The sequence below is a fragment of the Triturus cristatus genome, chromosome 6 (assembly GCF_964204655.1).
Source record: "Triturus cristatus chromosome 6, aTriCri1.1, whole genome shotgun sequence".
NCBI classification, from domain to species: Eukaryota; Metazoa; Chordata; class Amphibia; order Caudata; family Salamandridae; genus Triturus; species Triturus cristatus.
The window spans coordinates 883407617-883424080 of NC_140589.1; the positions used below are offsets into that span (position 1 = coordinate 883407617).

At 46.3% G+C, this 16464-nt stretch overlaps 16 non-coding genes across 16 annotated transcripts; 8 read left to right on the forward strand and 8 right to left on the reverse strand.

Moving 5' to 3' along the window:
• Positions 1-878: 878 nt before the first annotated feature.
• On the reverse strand, positions 879-951 carry TRNAR-ACG (transfer RNA arginine (anticodon ACG)). Its single transcript has one exon. It is a non-coding gene; the product is annotated as a tRNA-Arg (tRNA).
• A 772-nt stretch (positions 952-1723) lies between these two features.
• On the forward strand, positions 1724-1830 carry LOC146819415 (U6 spliceosomal RNA). Its single transcript, XR_014964510.1, has one exon. It is a non-coding gene; the product is annotated as a U6 spliceosomal RNA (small nuclear RNA).
• Positions 1831-2837: 1007 nt separating this feature from the next.
• TRNAR-ACG (transfer RNA arginine (anticodon ACG)) lies at positions 2838-2910 on the reverse strand. Its single transcript has one exon. It is a non-coding gene; the product is annotated as a tRNA-Arg (tRNA).
• Positions 2911-3682: 772 nt separating this feature from the next.
• Positions 3683-3789, forward strand: LOC146819417 (U6 spliceosomal RNA). Its single transcript, XR_014964075.1, has one exon. It is a non-coding gene; the product is annotated as a U6 spliceosomal RNA (small nuclear RNA).
• A 1006-nt stretch (positions 3790-4795) lies between these two features.
• On the reverse strand, positions 4796-4868 carry TRNAR-ACG (transfer RNA arginine (anticodon ACG)). Its single transcript has one exon. It is a non-coding gene; the product is annotated as a tRNA-Arg (tRNA).
• Positions 4869-5642: 774 nt separating this feature from the next.
• LOC146819419 (U6 spliceosomal RNA) lies at positions 5643-5749 on the forward strand. Its single transcript, XR_014964076.1, has one exon. It is a non-coding gene; the product is annotated as a U6 spliceosomal RNA (small nuclear RNA).
• Positions 5750-6756: 1007 nt separating this feature from the next.
• Positions 6757-6829, reverse strand: TRNAR-ACG (transfer RNA arginine (anticodon ACG)). The gene has a single exon. It is a non-coding gene; the product is annotated as a tRNA-Arg (tRNA).
• Positions 6830-7603: 774 nt separating this feature from the next.
• On the forward strand, positions 7604-7710 carry LOC146819421 (U6 spliceosomal RNA). Its single transcript, XR_014964077.1, has one exon. It is a non-coding gene; the product is annotated as a U6 spliceosomal RNA (small nuclear RNA).
• Positions 7711-8717: 1007 nt separating this feature from the next.
• On the reverse strand, positions 8718-8790 carry TRNAR-ACG (transfer RNA arginine (anticodon ACG)). The gene has a single exon. It is a non-coding gene; the product is annotated as a tRNA-Arg (tRNA).
• Positions 8791-9562: 772 nt separating this feature from the next.
• Positions 9563-9669, forward strand: LOC146819423 (U6 spliceosomal RNA). The gene has a single exon (XR_014964079.1). It is a non-coding gene; the product is annotated as a U6 spliceosomal RNA (small nuclear RNA).
• A 1006-nt stretch (positions 9670-10675) lies between these two features.
• On the reverse strand, positions 10676-10748 carry TRNAR-ACG (transfer RNA arginine (anticodon ACG)). Its single transcript has one exon. It is a non-coding gene; the product is annotated as a tRNA-Arg (tRNA).
• Positions 10749-11520: 772 nt separating this feature from the next.
• On the forward strand, positions 11521-11627 carry LOC146819425 (U6 spliceosomal RNA). The gene has a single exon (XR_014964080.1). It is a non-coding gene; the product is annotated as a U6 spliceosomal RNA (small nuclear RNA).
• Positions 11628-12624: 997 nt separating this feature from the next.
• Positions 12625-12697, reverse strand: TRNAR-ACG (transfer RNA arginine (anticodon ACG)). Its single transcript has one exon. It is a non-coding gene; the product is annotated as a tRNA-Arg (tRNA).
• A 778-nt stretch (positions 12698-13475) lies between these two features.
• Positions 13476-13582, forward strand: LOC146819427 (U6 spliceosomal RNA). Its single transcript, XR_014964081.1, has one exon. It is a non-coding gene; the product is annotated as a U6 spliceosomal RNA (small nuclear RNA).
• Positions 13583-14589: 1007 nt separating this feature from the next.
• On the reverse strand, positions 14590-14662 carry TRNAR-ACG (transfer RNA arginine (anticodon ACG)). The gene has a single exon. It is a non-coding gene; the product is annotated as a tRNA-Arg (tRNA).
• A 772-nt stretch (positions 14663-15434) lies between these two features.
• Positions 15435-15541, forward strand: LOC146819429 (U6 spliceosomal RNA). Its single transcript, XR_014964082.1, has one exon. It is a non-coding gene; the product is annotated as a U6 spliceosomal RNA (small nuclear RNA).
• Positions 15542-16464: the final 923 nt, after the last annotated feature.

A 16464-nucleotide genomic window follows, 5' to 3' on the forward strand; every position in this document is an offset into this window, starting at 1 on the left:
CGCAGTAATGAAGGTGCACTCTATGGCCAGCTGCATTTAGCAAGGAAGCCTGCAGGACTTCTGGGACTTTTCTTTCCCTTCTTCAGCCTCCCTGTCATTATTCTTCACAACCCCCAAATCTATACTGCTGCCAGCGATGCGTTGCTTTGTGGGAAGCAAGAGAAAGAGAAGGGGAGGGCCTATGCAAATGATGGCCTCAGGGCTGTCTGGGAGTCCCTTTTCAGCAGTACTGTTAAAATCCGCCTTGCAACCAGATTGGTCGGGTAAGCTGAAAAACACCAGGCATGATTGGGCACCAGGTCCTCTAGGCCCTTGGAGGACATATCGGCGCTGCATCCCTCAGTTTCTGAGGTCCAAGAAATGTTCACCCTCCACCCTAATAGAGAGGTCTTGGCTGATCGTGGCCGATCGGGGCAGAAGGGAGCAGGGCAAGATGCTCATGATCCTGCTCTAATAATGAACTGCCTTCCTCTCTCCTTACCTGTGGTTCTGCCTGGCTGCTTGGTTCCAGTTGTAGGCCTACATCCCACAGGCAATTTGCTTGTCCCTCTCACACATGTAAATGGGTCAGCACTCAAGTGCACACACCTGCCTGCACCCACAGACCCTCTCACACACACTTTTCTCAACAAGATTTTTTCCTAGTTTAGAGACTCAGAGACCCATGTTGAAATACAAAAGCAGCACACCACATGACGGCCTTCACATAGAATCCAGCAGCAAATGGGAAACTTTTAACTAGCCGTGGTCCTATTACTGCAGCCCTACCATGGAACGACTGCTGGATGAGTCCTGCTCGAGAATATTGAACCTACAACAAGTCTGAGGTAAATAAGAATTCCACAGGAATACCATAAAACAGGGACCTATGACCCTTTCGAGCCAGATAGGAGTCGAACCTACAATCTTCTGATCCGTAGTCAGACGCGTTATCCATTGCGCCACTGGCCCCATGTAGGATTACCCATACTTTTGTCCTTAAGAGGACCAGAAGTTGTGTGTGTGTGTGTGTGTGTGTTTTAAAACACCATTCCATCAACCTTTTTAGCCACGTTTACTGCTCACAACCAGAAGACACAAGTAAACCCACCTGACCTCCTGAAATTCTGTTCTGTCAGGTGTTCCTAACTTATACAAAGGACTTTAGGAGGACGAAGGACCTAAAAGTCAGGGGAAATGGTCCTAGGTCCAAGGAAATGTTTTAGATCAGCCTCAGTTTCTTAAATATTCTGCATTAACATCATCAGTTCCACGTCTGTGTGGAGCTGATCTTGAGGACTCCTTAATCAGCAGGCGGGTACAACAATAAAGTGTTTAATATTACAATACAGGCGAAAATTCAGACACCTTGTCATAGGCTCACCTTGTCCAGGGACCCAAGCATGCTGCCTTTCACCTCTCAGAGCCCTTCACCTAACCTACTGTGCAGCTGTCTCACCTTTAATATCACTGTTCCACAGGCAGCATGATGTCACAATGTTCCTTGTCAGTAGCCTGAACCATGAGCCTTTGCAACCCTGGCATAATCTACATACTTCCAATTGGTGAAGTCTTGGACCACAAATGCAGTGAAGAATAATGGATTGTTACTCTTCATGCATTTTTGCCCATTGGCTCGGATTTGAATGCTTACTGGCCATACGAGCATCTCTGCCAGGCCACCCTATGTCTAGAGACCGTAGATTTAGAGAGTTTATAAACATTGTAGGTTCATCAATGAAGTGTGCTCGCTTCGGCGGCACATATACTAAAATTGGAACGATACAGAGAAGATTAGCATGGCCCCTGCGCAAGGATGACACGCAAATTCGTGAAGCGTTCCATAGTTTTACCAGCTTTCAGGAGAGAAATGTTCTATGTTTTCAAGACTAATTGAAATAATAAAGCAGGTTCCAGTGCTTTCCTCCTAATATCTATTTTTCAATTTGTCTCTCCTCAACATTTTTTATGTATTTACCTCGCAGTAATGAAGGTGCACTCTATGGCCAGCTGCATTTAGCAAGGAAGCCTGCAGGACTTCTGGGACTTTTCTTTCCCTTCTTCAGCCTCCCTGTCATTATTCTTCACAACCCCCAAATCTATACTGCTGCCAGCGATGCGTTGCTTTGTGGGAAGCAAGAGAAAGAGAAGGGGAGGGCCTATGCAAATGATGGCCTCAGGGCTGTCTGGGAGTCCCTTTTCAGCAGTACTGTTAAAATCCGCCTTGCAACCAGATTGGTCGGGTAAGCTGAAAAACACCAGGCATGATTGGGCACCAGGTCCTCTAGGCCCTTGGAGGACATATCGGCGCTGCATCCCTCAGTTTCTGAGGTCCAAGAAATGTTCACCCTCCACCCTAATAGAGAGGTCTTGGCCGATCGTGGCCGATCGGGGCAGAAGGGAGCAGGGCAAGATGCTCATGATCCTGCTCTAATAATGAACTGCCTTCCTCTCTCCTTACCTGTGGTTCTGCCTGGCTGCTTGGTTCCAGTTGTAGGCCTACATCCCACAGGCAATTTGCTTGTCCCTCTCACACATGTAAATGGGTCAGCACTCAAGTGCACACACCTGCCTGCACCCACAGACCCTCTCACACACACTTTTCTCAACAAGATTTTTTCCTAGTTTAGAGACTCAGAGACCCATGTTGAAATACAAAAGCAGCACACCACATGACGGCCTTCACATAGAATCCAGCAGCAAATGGGAAACTTTTAACTAGCCGTGGTCCTATTACTGCAGCCCTACCATGGAACGACTGCTGGATGAGTCCTGCTCGAGAATATTGAACCTACAACAAGTCTGAGGTAAATAAGAATTCCACAGGAATACCATAAAACAGGGACCTATGACCCTTTCGAGCCAGATAGGAGTCGAACCTACAATCTTCTGATCCGTAGTCAGACGCGTTATCCATTGCGCCACTGGCCCCATGTAGGATTACCCATACTTTTGTCCTTAAGAGGACCAGAAGTTGTGTGTGTGTGTGTGTGTGTGTTTTAAAACACCATTCCATCAACCTTTTTAGCCACGTTTACTGCTCACAACCAGAAGACACAAGTAAACCCACCTGACCTCCTGAAATTCTGTTCTGTCAGGTGTTCCTAACTTATATAAAGGACTTTAGGAGGACGAAGGACCTAAAAGTCAGGGGAAATGGTCCTAGGTCCAAGGAAATGTTTTAGATCAGCCTCAGTTTCTTAAATATTCTGCATTAACATCATCAGTTCCACGTCTGTGTGGAGCTGATCTTGAGGACTCCTTAATCAGCAGGCGGGTACAACAATAAAGTGTTTAATATTACAATACAGGCGAAAATTCAGACACCTTGTCATAGGCTCACCTTGTCCAGGGACCCAAGCATGCTGCCTTTCACCTCTCAGAGCCCTTCACCTAACCTACTGTGCAGCTGTCTCACCTTTAATATCACTGTTCCACAGGCAGCATGATGTCACAATGTTCCTTGTCAGTAGCCTGAACCATGAGCCTTTGCAACCCTGGCATAATCTACATACTTCCAATTGGTGAAGTCTTGGACCACAAATGCAGTGAAGAATAATGGATTGTTACTCTTCATGCATTTTTGCCCATTGGCTCAGATTTGAATGCTTACTGGCCATACGAGCATCTCTGCCAGGCCACCCTATGTCTAGAGACCGTAGATTTAGAGAGTTTATAAACATTGTAGGTTCATCAATGAAGTGTGCTCGCTTCGGCGGCACATATACTAAAATTGGAACGATACAGAGAAGATTAGCATGGCCCCTGCGCAAGGATGACACGCAAATTCGTGAAGCGTTCCATATTTTTACCAGCTTTCAGGAGAGAAATGTTCTATGTTTTCAAGACTAATTGAAATAATAAAGCAGGTTCCAGTGCTTTCCTCCTAATATCTATTTTTCAATTTGTCTCTCCTCAACATTTTTTATGTATTTACCTCGCAGTAATGAAGGTGCACTCTATGGCCAGCTGCATTTAGCAAGGAAGCCTGCAGGACTTCTGGGACTTTTCTTTCCCTTCTTCAGCCTCCCTGTCATTATTCTTCACAACCCCCAAATCTATACTGCTGCCAGCGATGCGTTGCTTTGTGGGAAGCAAGAGAAAGAGAAGGGGAGGGCCTATGCAAATGATGGCCTCAGGGCTGTCTGGGAGTCCCTTTTCAGCAGTACTGTTAAAATCCGCCTTGCAACCAGATTGGTCGGGTAAGCTGAAAAACACCAGGCATGATTGGGCACCAGGTCCTCTAGGCCCTTGGAGGACATATCGGCGCTGCATCCCTCAGTTTCTGAGGTCCAAGAAATGTTCACCCTCCACCCTAATAGAGAGGTCTTGGCCGATCGTGGCCGATCGGGCAGAAGGGAGCAGGGCAAGATGCTCATGATCCTGCTCTAATAATGAACTGCCTTCCTCTCTCCTTACCTGTGGTTCTGCCTGGCTGCTTGGTTCCAGTTGTAGGCCTACATCCCACAGGCAATTTGCTTGTCCCTCTCACACATGTAAATGGGTCAGCACTCAAGTGCACACACCTGCCTGCACCCACAGACCCTCTCACACACACTTTTCTCAACAAGATTTTTTCCTAGTTTAGAGACTCAGAGACCCATGTTGAAATACAAAAGCAGCACACCACATGACGGCCTTCACATAGAATCCAGCAGCAAATGGGAAACTTTTAACTAGCCGTGGTCCTATTACTGCAGCCCTACCATGGAACGACTGCTGGATGAGTCCTGCTCGAGAATATTGAACCTACAACAAGTCTGAGGTAAATAAGAATTCCACAGGAATACCATAAAACAGGGACCTATGACCCTTTCGAGCCAGATAGGAGTCGAACCTACAATCTTCTGATCCGTAGTCAGACGCGTTATCCATTGCGCCACTGGCCCCATGTAGGATTACCCATACTTTTGTCCTTAAGAGGACCAGAAGTTGTGTGTGTGTGTGTGTGTGTGTGTTTTAAAACACCATTCCATCAACCTTTTTAGCCACGTTTACTGCTCACAACCAGAAGACACAAGTAAACCCACCTGACCTCCTGAAATTCTGTTCTGTCAGGTGTTCCTAACTTATACAAAGGACTTTAGGAGGACGAAGGACCTAAAAGTCAGGGGAAATGGTCCTAGGTCCAAGGAAATGTTTTAGATCAGCCTCAGTTTCTTAAATATTCTGCATTAACATCATCAGTTCCACGTCTGTGTGGAGCTGATCTTGAGGACTCCTTAATCAGCAGGCGGGTACAACAATAAAGTGTTTAATATTACAATACAGGCGAAAATTCAGACACCTTGTCATAGGCTCACCTTGTCCAGGGACCCAAGCATGCTGCCTTTCACCTCTCAGAGCCCTTCACCTAACCTACTGTGCAGCTGTCTCATCTTTAATATCACTGTTCCACAGGCAGCATGATGTCACAATGTTCCTTGTCAGTAGCCTGAACCATGAGCCTTTGCAACCCTGGCATAATCTACATACTTCCAATTGGTGAAGTCCTGGACCACAAATGCAGTGAAGAATAATGGATTGTTACTCTTCATGCATTTTTGCCCATTGGCTCGGATTTGAATGCTTACTGGCCATACGAGCATCTCTGCCAGGCCACCCTATGTCTAGAGACCGTAGATTTAGAGAGTTTATAAACATTGTAGGTTCATCAATGAAGTGTGCTCGCTTCGGCGGCACATATACTAAAATTGGAACGATACAGAGAAGATTAGCATGGCCCCTGCGCAAGGATGACACGCAAATTCGTGAAGCGTTCCATATTTTTACCAGCTTTCAGGAGAGAAATGTTCTATGTTTTCAAGACTAATTGAAATAATAAAGCAGGTTCCAGTGCTTTCCTCCTAATATCTATTTTTCAATTTGTCTCTCCTCAACATTTTTAATGTATTTACCTCGCAGTAATGAAGGTGCACTCTATGGCCAGCTGCATTTAGCAAGGAAGCCTGCAGGACTTCTGGGACTTTTCTTTCCCTTCTTCAGCCTCCCTGTCATTATTCTTCACAACCCCCAAATCTATACTGCTGCCAGCGATGCGTTGCTTTGTGGGAAGCAAGAGAAAGAGAAGGGGAGGGCCTATGCAAATGATGGCCTCAGGGCTGTCTGGGAGTCCCTTTTCAGCAGTACTGTTAAAATCCGCCTTGCAACCAGATTGGTCGGGTAAGCTGAAAAACACCAGGCATGATTGGGCACCAGGTCCTCTAGGCCCTTGGAGGACATATCGGCGCTGCATCCCTCAGTTTCTGAGGTCCAAGAAATGTTCACCCTCCACCCTAATAGAGAGGTCTTGGCCGATCGTGGCCGATCGGGGCAGAAGGGAGCAGGGCAAGATGCTCATGATCCTGCTCTAATAATGAACTGCCTTCCTCTCTCCTTACCTGTGGTTCTGCCTGGCTGCTTGGTTCCAGTTGTAGGCCTACATCCCACAGGCAATTTGCTTGTCCCTCTCACACATGTAAATGGGTCAGCACTCAAGTGCACACACCTGCCTGCACCCACAGACCCTCTCACACACACTTTTCTCAACAAGATTTTTTCCTAGTTTAGAGACTCAGAGACCCATGTTGAAATACAAAAGCAGCACACCACATGACGGCCTTCACATAGAATCCAGCAGCAAATGGGAAACTTTTAACTAGCCGTGGTCCTATTACTGCAGCCCTACCATGGAACGACTGCTGGATGAGTCCTGCTCGAGAATATTGAACCTACAACAAGTCTGAGGTAAATAAGAATTCCACAGGAATACCATAAAACAGGGACCTATGACCCTTTCGAGCCAGATAGGAGTCGAACCTACAATCTTCTGATCCGTAGTCAGACGCGTTATCCATTGCGCCACTGGCCCCATGTAGGATTACCCATACTTTTGTCCTTAAGAGGACCAGAAGTTGTGTGTGTGTGTGTGTGTGTGTGTTTTAAAACACCATTCCATCAACCTTTTTAGCCACGTTTACTGCTCACAACCAGAAGACACAAGTAAACCCACCTGACCTCCTGAAATTCTGTTCTGTCAGGTGTTCCTAACTTATACAAAGGACTTTAGGAGGACGAAGGACCTAAAAGTCAGGGGAAATGGTCCTAGGTCCAAGGAAATGTTTTAGATCAGCCTCAGTTTCTTAAATATTCTGCATTAACATCATCAGTTCCACGTCTGTGTGGAGCTGATCTTGAGGACTCCTTAATCAGCAGGCGGGTACAACAATAAAGTGTTTAATATTACAATACAGGCGAAAATTCAGACACCTTGTCATAGGCTCACCTTGTCCAGGGACCCAAGCATGCTGCCTTTCACCTCTCAGAGCCCTTCACCTAACCTACTGTGCAGCTGTCTCACCTTTAATATCACTGTTCCACAGGCAGCATGATGTCACAATGTTCCTTGTCAGTAGCCTGAACCATGAGCCTTTGCAACCCTGGCATAATCTACATACTTCCAATTGGTGAAGTCTTGGACCACAAATGCAGTGAAGAATAATGGATTGTTACTCTTCATGCATTTTTGCCCATTGGCTCAGATTTGAATGCTTACTGGCCATACGAGCATCTCTGCCAGGCCACCCTATGTCTAGAGACCGTAGATTTAGAGAGTTTATAAACATTGTAGGTTCATCAATGAAGTGTGCTCGCTTCGGCGGCACATATACTAAAATTGGAACGATACAGAGAAGATTAGCATGGCCCCTGCGCAAGGATGACACGCAAATTCGTGAAGCGTTCCATATTTTTACCAGCTTTCAGGAGAGAAATGTTCTATGTTTTCAAGACTAATTGAAATAATAAAGCAGGTTCCAGTGCTTTCCTCCTAATATCTATTTTTCAATTTGTCTCTCCTCAACATTTTTAATGTATTTACCTCGCAGTAATGAAGGTGCACTCTATGGCCAGCTGCATTTAGCAAGGAAGCCTGCAGGACTTCTGGGACTTTTCTTTCCCTTCTTCAGCCTCCCTGTCATTATTCTTCACAACCCCCAAATCTATACTGCTGCCAGCGATGCGTTGCTTTGTGGGAAGCAAGAGAAAGAGAAGGGGAGGGCCTATGCAAATGATGGCCTCAGGGCTGTCTGGGAGTCCCTTTTCAGCAGTACTGTTAAAATCCGCCTTGCAACCAGATTGGTCGGGTAAGCTGAAAAACACCAGGCATGATTGGGCACCAGGTCCTCTAGGCCCTTGGAGGACATATCGGCGCTGCATCCCTCAGTTTCTGAGGTCCAAGAAATGTTCACGCTCCACCCTAATAGAGAGGTCTTGGCCGATCGTGGCCGATCGGGGCAGAAGGGAGCAGGGCAAGATGCTCATGATCCTGCTCTAATAATGAACTGCCTTCCTCTCTCCTTACCTGTGGTTCTGCCTGGCTGCTTGGTTCCAGTTGTAGGCCTACATCCCACAGGCAATTTGCTTGTCCCTCTCACACATGTAAATGGGTCAGCACTCAAGTGCACACACCTGCCTGCACCCACAGACCCTCTCACACACACTTTTCTCAACAAGATTTTTTCCTAGTTTAGAGACTCAGAGACCCATGTTGAAATACAAAAGCAGCACACCACATGACGGCCTTCACATAGAATCCAGCAGCAAATGGGAAACTTTTAACTAGCCGTGGTCCTATTACTGCAGCCCTACCATGGAACGACTGCTGGATGAGTCCTGCTCGAGAATATTGAACCTACAACAAGTCTGAGGTAAATAAGAATTCCACAGGAATACCATAAAACAGGGACCTATGACCCTTTCGAGCCAGATAGGAGTCGAACCTACAATCTTCTGATCCGTAGTCAGACGCGTTATCCATTGCGCCACTGGCCCCATGTAGGATTACCCATACTTTTGTCCTTAAGAGGACCAGAAGTTGTGTGTGTGTGTGTGTGTGTGTTTTAAAACACCATTCCATCAACCTTTTTAGCCACGTTTACTGCTCACAACCAGAAGACACAAGTAAACCCACCTGACCTCCTGAAATTCTGTTCTGTCAGGTGTTCCTAACTTATATAAAGGACTTTAGGAGGACGAAGGACCTAAAAGTCAGGGGAAATGGTCCTAGGTCCAAGGAAATGTTTTAGATCAGCCTCAGTTTCTTAAATATTCTGCATTAACATCATCAGTTCCACGTCTGTGTGGAGCTGATCTTGAGGACTCCTTAATCAGCAGGCGGGTACAACAATAAAGTGTTTAATATTACAATACAGGCGAAAATTCAGACACCTTGTCATAGGCTCACCTTGTCCAGGGACCCAAGCATGCTGCCTTTCACCTCTCAGAGCCCTTCACCTAACCTACTGTGCAGCTGTCTCACCTTTAATATCACTGTTCCACAGGCAGCATGATGTCACAATGTTCCTTGTCAGTAGCCTGAACCATGAGCCTTTGCAACCCTGGCATAATCTACATACTTCCAATTGGTGAAGTCTTGGACCACAAATGCAGTGAAGAATAATGGATTGTTACTCTTCATGCATTTTTGCCCATTGGCTCAGATTTGAATGCTTACTGGCCATACGAGCATCTCTGCCAGGCCACCCTATGTCTAGAGACCGTAGATTTAGAGAGTTTATAAACATTGTAGGTTCATCAATGAAGTGTGCTCGCTTCGGCGGCACATATACTAAAATTGGAACGATACAGAGAAGATTAGCATGGCCCCTGCGCAAGGATGACACGCAAATTCGTGAAGCGTTCCATATTTTTACCAGCTTTCAGGAGAGAAATGTTCTATGTTTTCAAGACTAATTGAAATAATAAAGCAGGTTCCAGTGCTTTCCTCCTAATATCTATTTTTCAATTTGTCTCTCCTCAACATTTTTAATGTATTTACCTCGCAGTAATGAAGGTGCACTCTATGGCCAGCTGCATTTAGCAAGGAAGCCTGCAGGACTTCTGGGACTTTTCTTTCCCTTCTTCAGCCTCCCTGTCATTATTCTTCACAACCCCCAAATCTATACTGCTGCCAGCGATGCGTTGCTTTGTGGGAAGCAAGAGAAAGAGAAGGGGAGGGCCTATGCAAATGATGGCCTCAGGGCTGTCTGGGAGTCCCTTTTCAGCAGTACTGTTAAAATCCGCCTTGCAACCAGATTGGTCGGGTAAGCTGAAAAACACCAGGCATGATTGGGCACCAGGTCCTCTAGGCCCTTGGAGGACATATCGGCGCTGCATCCCTCAGTTTCTGAGGTCCAAGAAATGTTCACCCTCCACCCTAATAGAGAGGTCTTGGCCGATCGTGGCCGATCGGGCAGAAGGGAGCAGGGCAAGATGCTCATGATCCTGCTCTAATAATGAACTGCCTTCCTCTCTCCTTACCTGTGGTTCTGCCTGGCTGCTTGGTTCCAGTTGTAGGCCTACATCCCACAGGCAATTTGCTTGTCCCTCTCACACATGTAAATGGGTCAGCACTCAAGTGCACACACCTGCCTGCACCCACAGACCCTCTCACACACACTTTTCTCAACAAGATTTTTTCCTAGTTTAGAGACTCAGAGACCCATGTTGAAATACAAAAGCAGCACACCACATGACGGCCTTCACATAGAATCCAGCAGCAAATGGGAAACTTTTAACTAGCCGTGGTCCTATTACTGCAGCCCTACCATGGAACGACTGCTGGATGAGTCCTGCTCGAGAAGATTGAACCTACAACAAGTCTGAGGTAAATAAGAATTCCACAGGAATACCATAAAACAGGGACCTATGACCCTTTCGAGCCAGATAGGAGTCGAACCTACAATCTTCTGATCCGTAGTCAGACGCGTTATCCATTGCGCCACTGGCCCCATGTAGGATTACCCATACTTTTGTCCTTAAGAGGACCAGAAGTTGTGTGTGTGTGTGTGTGTGTGTTTTAAAACACCATTCCATCAACCTTTTTAGCCACGTTTACTGCTCACAACCAGAAGACACAAGTAAACCCACCTGACCTCCTGAAATTCTGTTCTGTCAGGTGTTCCTAACTTATACAAAGGACTTTAGGAGGACGAAGGACCTAAAAGTCAGGGGAAATGGTCCTAGGTCCAAGGAAATGTTTTAGATCAGCCTCAGTTTCTTAAATATTCTGCATTAACATCATCAGTTCCACGTCTGTGTGGAGCTGATCTTGAGGACTCCTTAATCAGCAGGCGGGTACAACAATAAAGTGTTTAATATTACAATACAGGCGAAAATTCAGACACCTTGTCATAGGCTCACCTTGTCCAGGGACCCAAGCATGCTGCCTTTCACCTCTCAGAGCCCTTCACCTAACCTACTGTGCAGCTGTCTCATCTTTAATATCACTGTTCCACAGGCAGCATGATGTCACAATGTTCCTTGTCAGTAGCCTGAACCATGAGCCTTTGCAACCCTGGCATAATCTACATACTTCCAATTGGTGAAGTCCTGGACCACAAATGCAGTGAAGAATAATGGATTGTTACTCTTCATGCATTTTTGCCCATTGGCTCGGATTTGAATGCTTACTGGCCATACGAGCATCTCTGCCAGGCCACCCTATGTCTAGAGACCGTAGATTTAGAGAGTTTATAAACATTGTAGGTTCATCAATGAAGTGTGCTCGCTTCGGCGGCACATATACTAAAATTGGAACGATACAGAGAAGATTAGCATGGCCCCTGCGCAAGGATGACACGCAAATTCGTGAAGCGTTCCATATTTTTACCAGCTTTCAGGAGAGAAATGTTCTATGTTTTCAAGACTAATTGAAATAATAAAGCAGGTTCCAGTGCTTTCCTCCTAATATCTATTTTTCAATTTGTCTCTCCTCAACATTTTTAATGTATTTACCTCGCAGTAATGAAGGTGCACTCTATGGCCAGCTGCATTTAGCAAGGAAGCCTGCAGGACTTCTGGGACTTTTCTTTCCCTTCTTCAGCCTCCCTGTCATTATTCTTCACAACCCCCAAATCTATACTGCTGCCAGCGATGCGTTGCTTTGTGGGAAGCAAGAGAAAGAGAAGGGGAGGGCCTATGCAAATGATGGCCTCAGGGCTGTCTGGGAGTCCCTTTTCAGCAGTACTGTTAAAATCCGCCTTGCAACCAGATTGGTCGGGTAAGCTGAAAAACACCAGGCATGATTGGGCACCAGGTCCTCTAGGCCCTTGGAGGACATATCGGCGCTGCATCCCTCAGTTTCTGAGGTCCAAGAAATGTTCACCCTCCACCCTAATAGAGAGGTCGTGGCCGATCGGGGCAGAAGGGAGCAGGGCAAGATGCTCATGATCCTGCTCTAATAATGAACTGCCTTCCTCTCTCCTTACCTGTGGTTCTGCCTGGCTGCTTGGTTCCAGTTGTAGGCCTACATCCCACAGGCAATTTGCTTGTCCCTCTCACACATGTAAATGGGTCAGCACTCAAGTGCACACACCTGCCTGCACCCACAGACCCTCTCACACACACTTTTCTCAACAAGATTTTTTCCTAGTTTAGAGACTCAGAGACCCATGTTGAAATACAAAAGCAGCACACCACATGACGGCCTTCACATAGAATCCAGCAGCAAATGGGAAACTTTTAACTAGCCGTGGTCCTATTACTGCAGCCCTACCATGGAACGACTGCTGGATGAGTCCTGCTCGAGAATATTGAACCTACAACAAGTCTGAGGTAAATAAGAATTCCACAGGAATACCATAAAACAGGGACCTATGACCCTTTCGAGCCAGATAGGAGTCGAACCTACAATCTTCTGATCCGTAGTCAGACGCGTTATCCATTGCGCCACTGGCCCCATGTAGGATTACCCATACTTTTGTCCTTAAGAGGACCAGAAGTTGTGTGTGTGTGTGTGTGTGTGTGTGTGTTTTAAAACACCATTCCATCAACCTTTTTAGCCACGTTTACTGCTCACAACCAGAAGACACAAGTAAACCCACCTGACCTCCTGAAATTCTGTTCTGTCAGGTGTTCCTAACTTATACAAAGGACTTTAGGAGGACGAAGGACCTAAAAGTCAGGGGAAATGGTCCTAGGTCCAAGGAAATGTTTTAGATCAGCCTCAGTTTCTTAAATATTCTGCATTAACATCATCAGTTCCACGTCTGTGTGGAGCTGATCTTGAGGACTCCTTAATCAGCAGGCGGGTACAACAATAAAGTGTTTAATATTACAATACAGGCGAAAATTCAGACACCTTGTCATAGGCTCACCTTGTCCAGGGACCCAAGCATGCTGCCTTTCACCTCTCAGAGCCCTTCACCTAACCTACTGTGCAGCTGTCTCACCTTTAATATCACTGTTCCACAGGCAGCATGATGTCACAATGTTCCTTGTCAGTAGCCTGAACCATGAGCCTTTGCAACCCTGGCATAATCTACATACTTCCAATTGGTGAAGTCTTGGACCACAAATGCAGTGAAGAATAATGGATTGTTACTCTTCATGCATTTTTGCCCATTGGCTCAGATTTGAATGCTTACTGGCCATACGAGCATCTCTGCCAGGCCACCCTATGTCTAGAGACCGTAGATTTAGAGAGTTTATAAACATTGTAGGTTCATCAATGAAGTGTGCTCGCTTCGGCGGCACATATACTAAAATTGGAACGATACAGAGAAGATTAGCATGGCCCCTGCGCAAGGATGACACGCAAATTCGTGAAGCGTTCCATATTTTTACCAGCTTTCAGGAGAGAAATGTTCTATGTTTTCAAGACTAATTGAAATAATAAAGCAGGTTCCAGTGCTTTCCTCCTAATATCTATTTTTCAATTTGTCTCTCCTCAACATTTTTAATGTATTTACCTCGCAGTAATGAAGGTGCACTCTATGGCCAGCTGCATTTAGCAAGGAAGCCTGCAGGACTTCTGGGACTTTTCTTTCCCTTCTTCAGCCTCCCTGTCATTATTCTTCACAACCCCCAAATCTATACTGCTGCCAGCGATGCGTTGCTTTGTGGGAAGCAAGAGAAAGAGAAGGGGAGGGCCTATGCAAATGATGGCCTCAGGGCTGTCTGGGAGTCCCTTTTCAGCAGTACTGTTAAAATCCGCCTTGCAACCAGATTGGTCGGGTAAGCTGAAAAACACCAGGCATGATTGGGCACCAGGTCCTCTAGGCCCTTGGAGGACATATCGGCGCTGCATCCCTCAGTTTCTGAGGTCCAAGAAATGTTCACGCTCCACCCTAATAGAGAGGTCTTGGCCGATCGTGGCCGATCGGGGCAGAAGGGAGCAGGGCAAGATGCTCATGATCCTGCTCTAATAATGAACTGCCTTCCTCTCTCCTTACCTGTGGTTCTGCCTGGCTGCTTGGTTCCAGTTGTAGGCCTACATCCCACAGGCAATTTGCTTGTCCCTCTCACACATGTAAATGGGTCAGCACTCAAGTGCACACACCTGCCTGCACCCACAGACCCTCTCACACACACTTTTCTCAACAAGATTTTTTCCTAGTTTAGAGACTCAGAGACCCATGTTGAAATACAAAAGCAGCACACCACATGACGGCCTTCACATAGAATCCAGCAGCAAATGGGAAACTTTTAACTAGCCGTGGTCCTATTACTGCAGCCCTACCATGGAACGACTGCTGGATGAGTCCTGCTCGAGAATATTGAACCTACAACAAGTCTGAGGTAAATAAGAATTCCACAGGAATACCATAAAACAGGGACCTATGACCCTTTCGAGCCAGATAGGAGTCGAACCTACAATCTTCTGATCCGTAGTCAGACGCGTTATCCATTGCGCCACTGGCCCCATGTAGGATTACCCATACTTTTGTCCTTAAGAGGACCAGAAGTTGTGTGTGTGTGTGTGTGTGTGTTTTAAAACACCATTCCATCAACCTTTTTAGCCACGTTTACTGCTCACAACCAGAAGACACAAGTAAACCCACCTGACCTCCTGAAATTCTGTTCTGTCAGGTGTTCCTAACTTATATAAAGGACTTTAGGAGGACGAAGGACCTAAAAGTCAGGGGAAATGGTCCTAGGTCCAAGGAAATGTTTTAGATCAGCCTCAGTTTCTTAAATATTCTGCATTAACATCATCAGTTCCACGTCTGTGTGGAGCTGATCTTGAGGACTCCTTAATCAGCAGGCGGGTACAACAATAAAGTGTTTAATATTACAATACAGGCGAAAATTCAGACACCTTGTCATAGGCTCACCTTGTCCAGGGACCCAAGCATGCTGCCTTTCACCTCTCAGAGCCCTTCACCTAACCTACTGTGCAGCTGTCTCACCTTTAATATCACTGTTCCACAGGCAGCATGATGTCACAATGTTCCTTGTCAGTAGCCTGAACCATGAGCCTTTGCAACCCTGGCATAATCTACATACTTCCAATTGGTGAAGTCTTGGACCACAAATGCAGTGAAGAATAATGGATTGTTACTCTTCATGCATTTTTGCCCATTGGCTCAGATTTGAATGCTTACTGGCCATACGAGCATCTCTGCCAGGCCACCCTATGTCTAGAGACCGTAGATTTAGAGAGTTTATAAACATTGTAGGTTCATCAATGAAGTGTGCTCGCTTCGGCGGCACATATACTAAAATTGGAACGATACAGAGAAGATTAGCATGGCCCCTGCGCAAGGATGACACGCAAATTCGTGAAGCGTTCCATATTTTTACCAGCTTTCAGGAGAGAAATGTTCTATGTTTTCAAGACTAATTGAAATAATAAAGCAGGTTCCAGTGCTTTCCTCCTAATATCTATTTTTCAATTTGTCTCTCCTCAACATTTTTAATGAATTTACCTCGCAGTAATGAAGGTGCACTCTATGGCCAGCTGCATTTAGCAAGGAAGCCTGCAGGACTTCTGGGACTTTTCTTTCCCTTCTTCAGCCTCCCTGTCATTATTCTTCACAACCCCCAAATCTATACTGCTGCCAGCGATGCGTTGCTTTGTGGGAAGCAAGAGAAAGAGAAGGGGAGGGCCTATGCAAATGATGGCCTCAGGGCTGTCTGGGAGTCCCTTTTCAGCAGTACTGTTAAAATCCGCCTTGCAACCAGATTGGTCGGGTAAGCTGAAAAACACCAGGCATGATTGGGCACCAGGTCCTCTAGGCCCTTGGAGGACATATCGGCGCTGCATCCCTCAGTTTCTGAGGTCCAAGAAATGTTCACCCTCCACCCTAATAGAGAGGTCTTGGCCGATCGTGGCCGATCGGGCAGAAGGGAGCAGGGCAAGATGCTCATGATCCTGCTCTAATAATGAACTGCCTTCCTCTCTCCTTACCTGTGGTTCTGCCTGGCTGCTTGGTTCCAGTTGTAGGCCTACATCCCACAGGCAATTTGCTTGTCCCTCTCACACATGTAAATGGGTCAGCACTCAAGTGCACACACCTGCCTGCACCCACAGACCCTCTCACACACACTTTTCTCAACAAGATTTTTTCCTAGTTTAGAGACTCAGAGACCCATGTTGAAATACAAAAGCAGCACACCACATGACGGCCTTCACATAGAATCCAGCAGCAAATGGGAAACTTTTAACTAGCCGTGGTCCTATTACTGCAGCCCTACCATGGAACGACTGCTGGATGAGTCCTG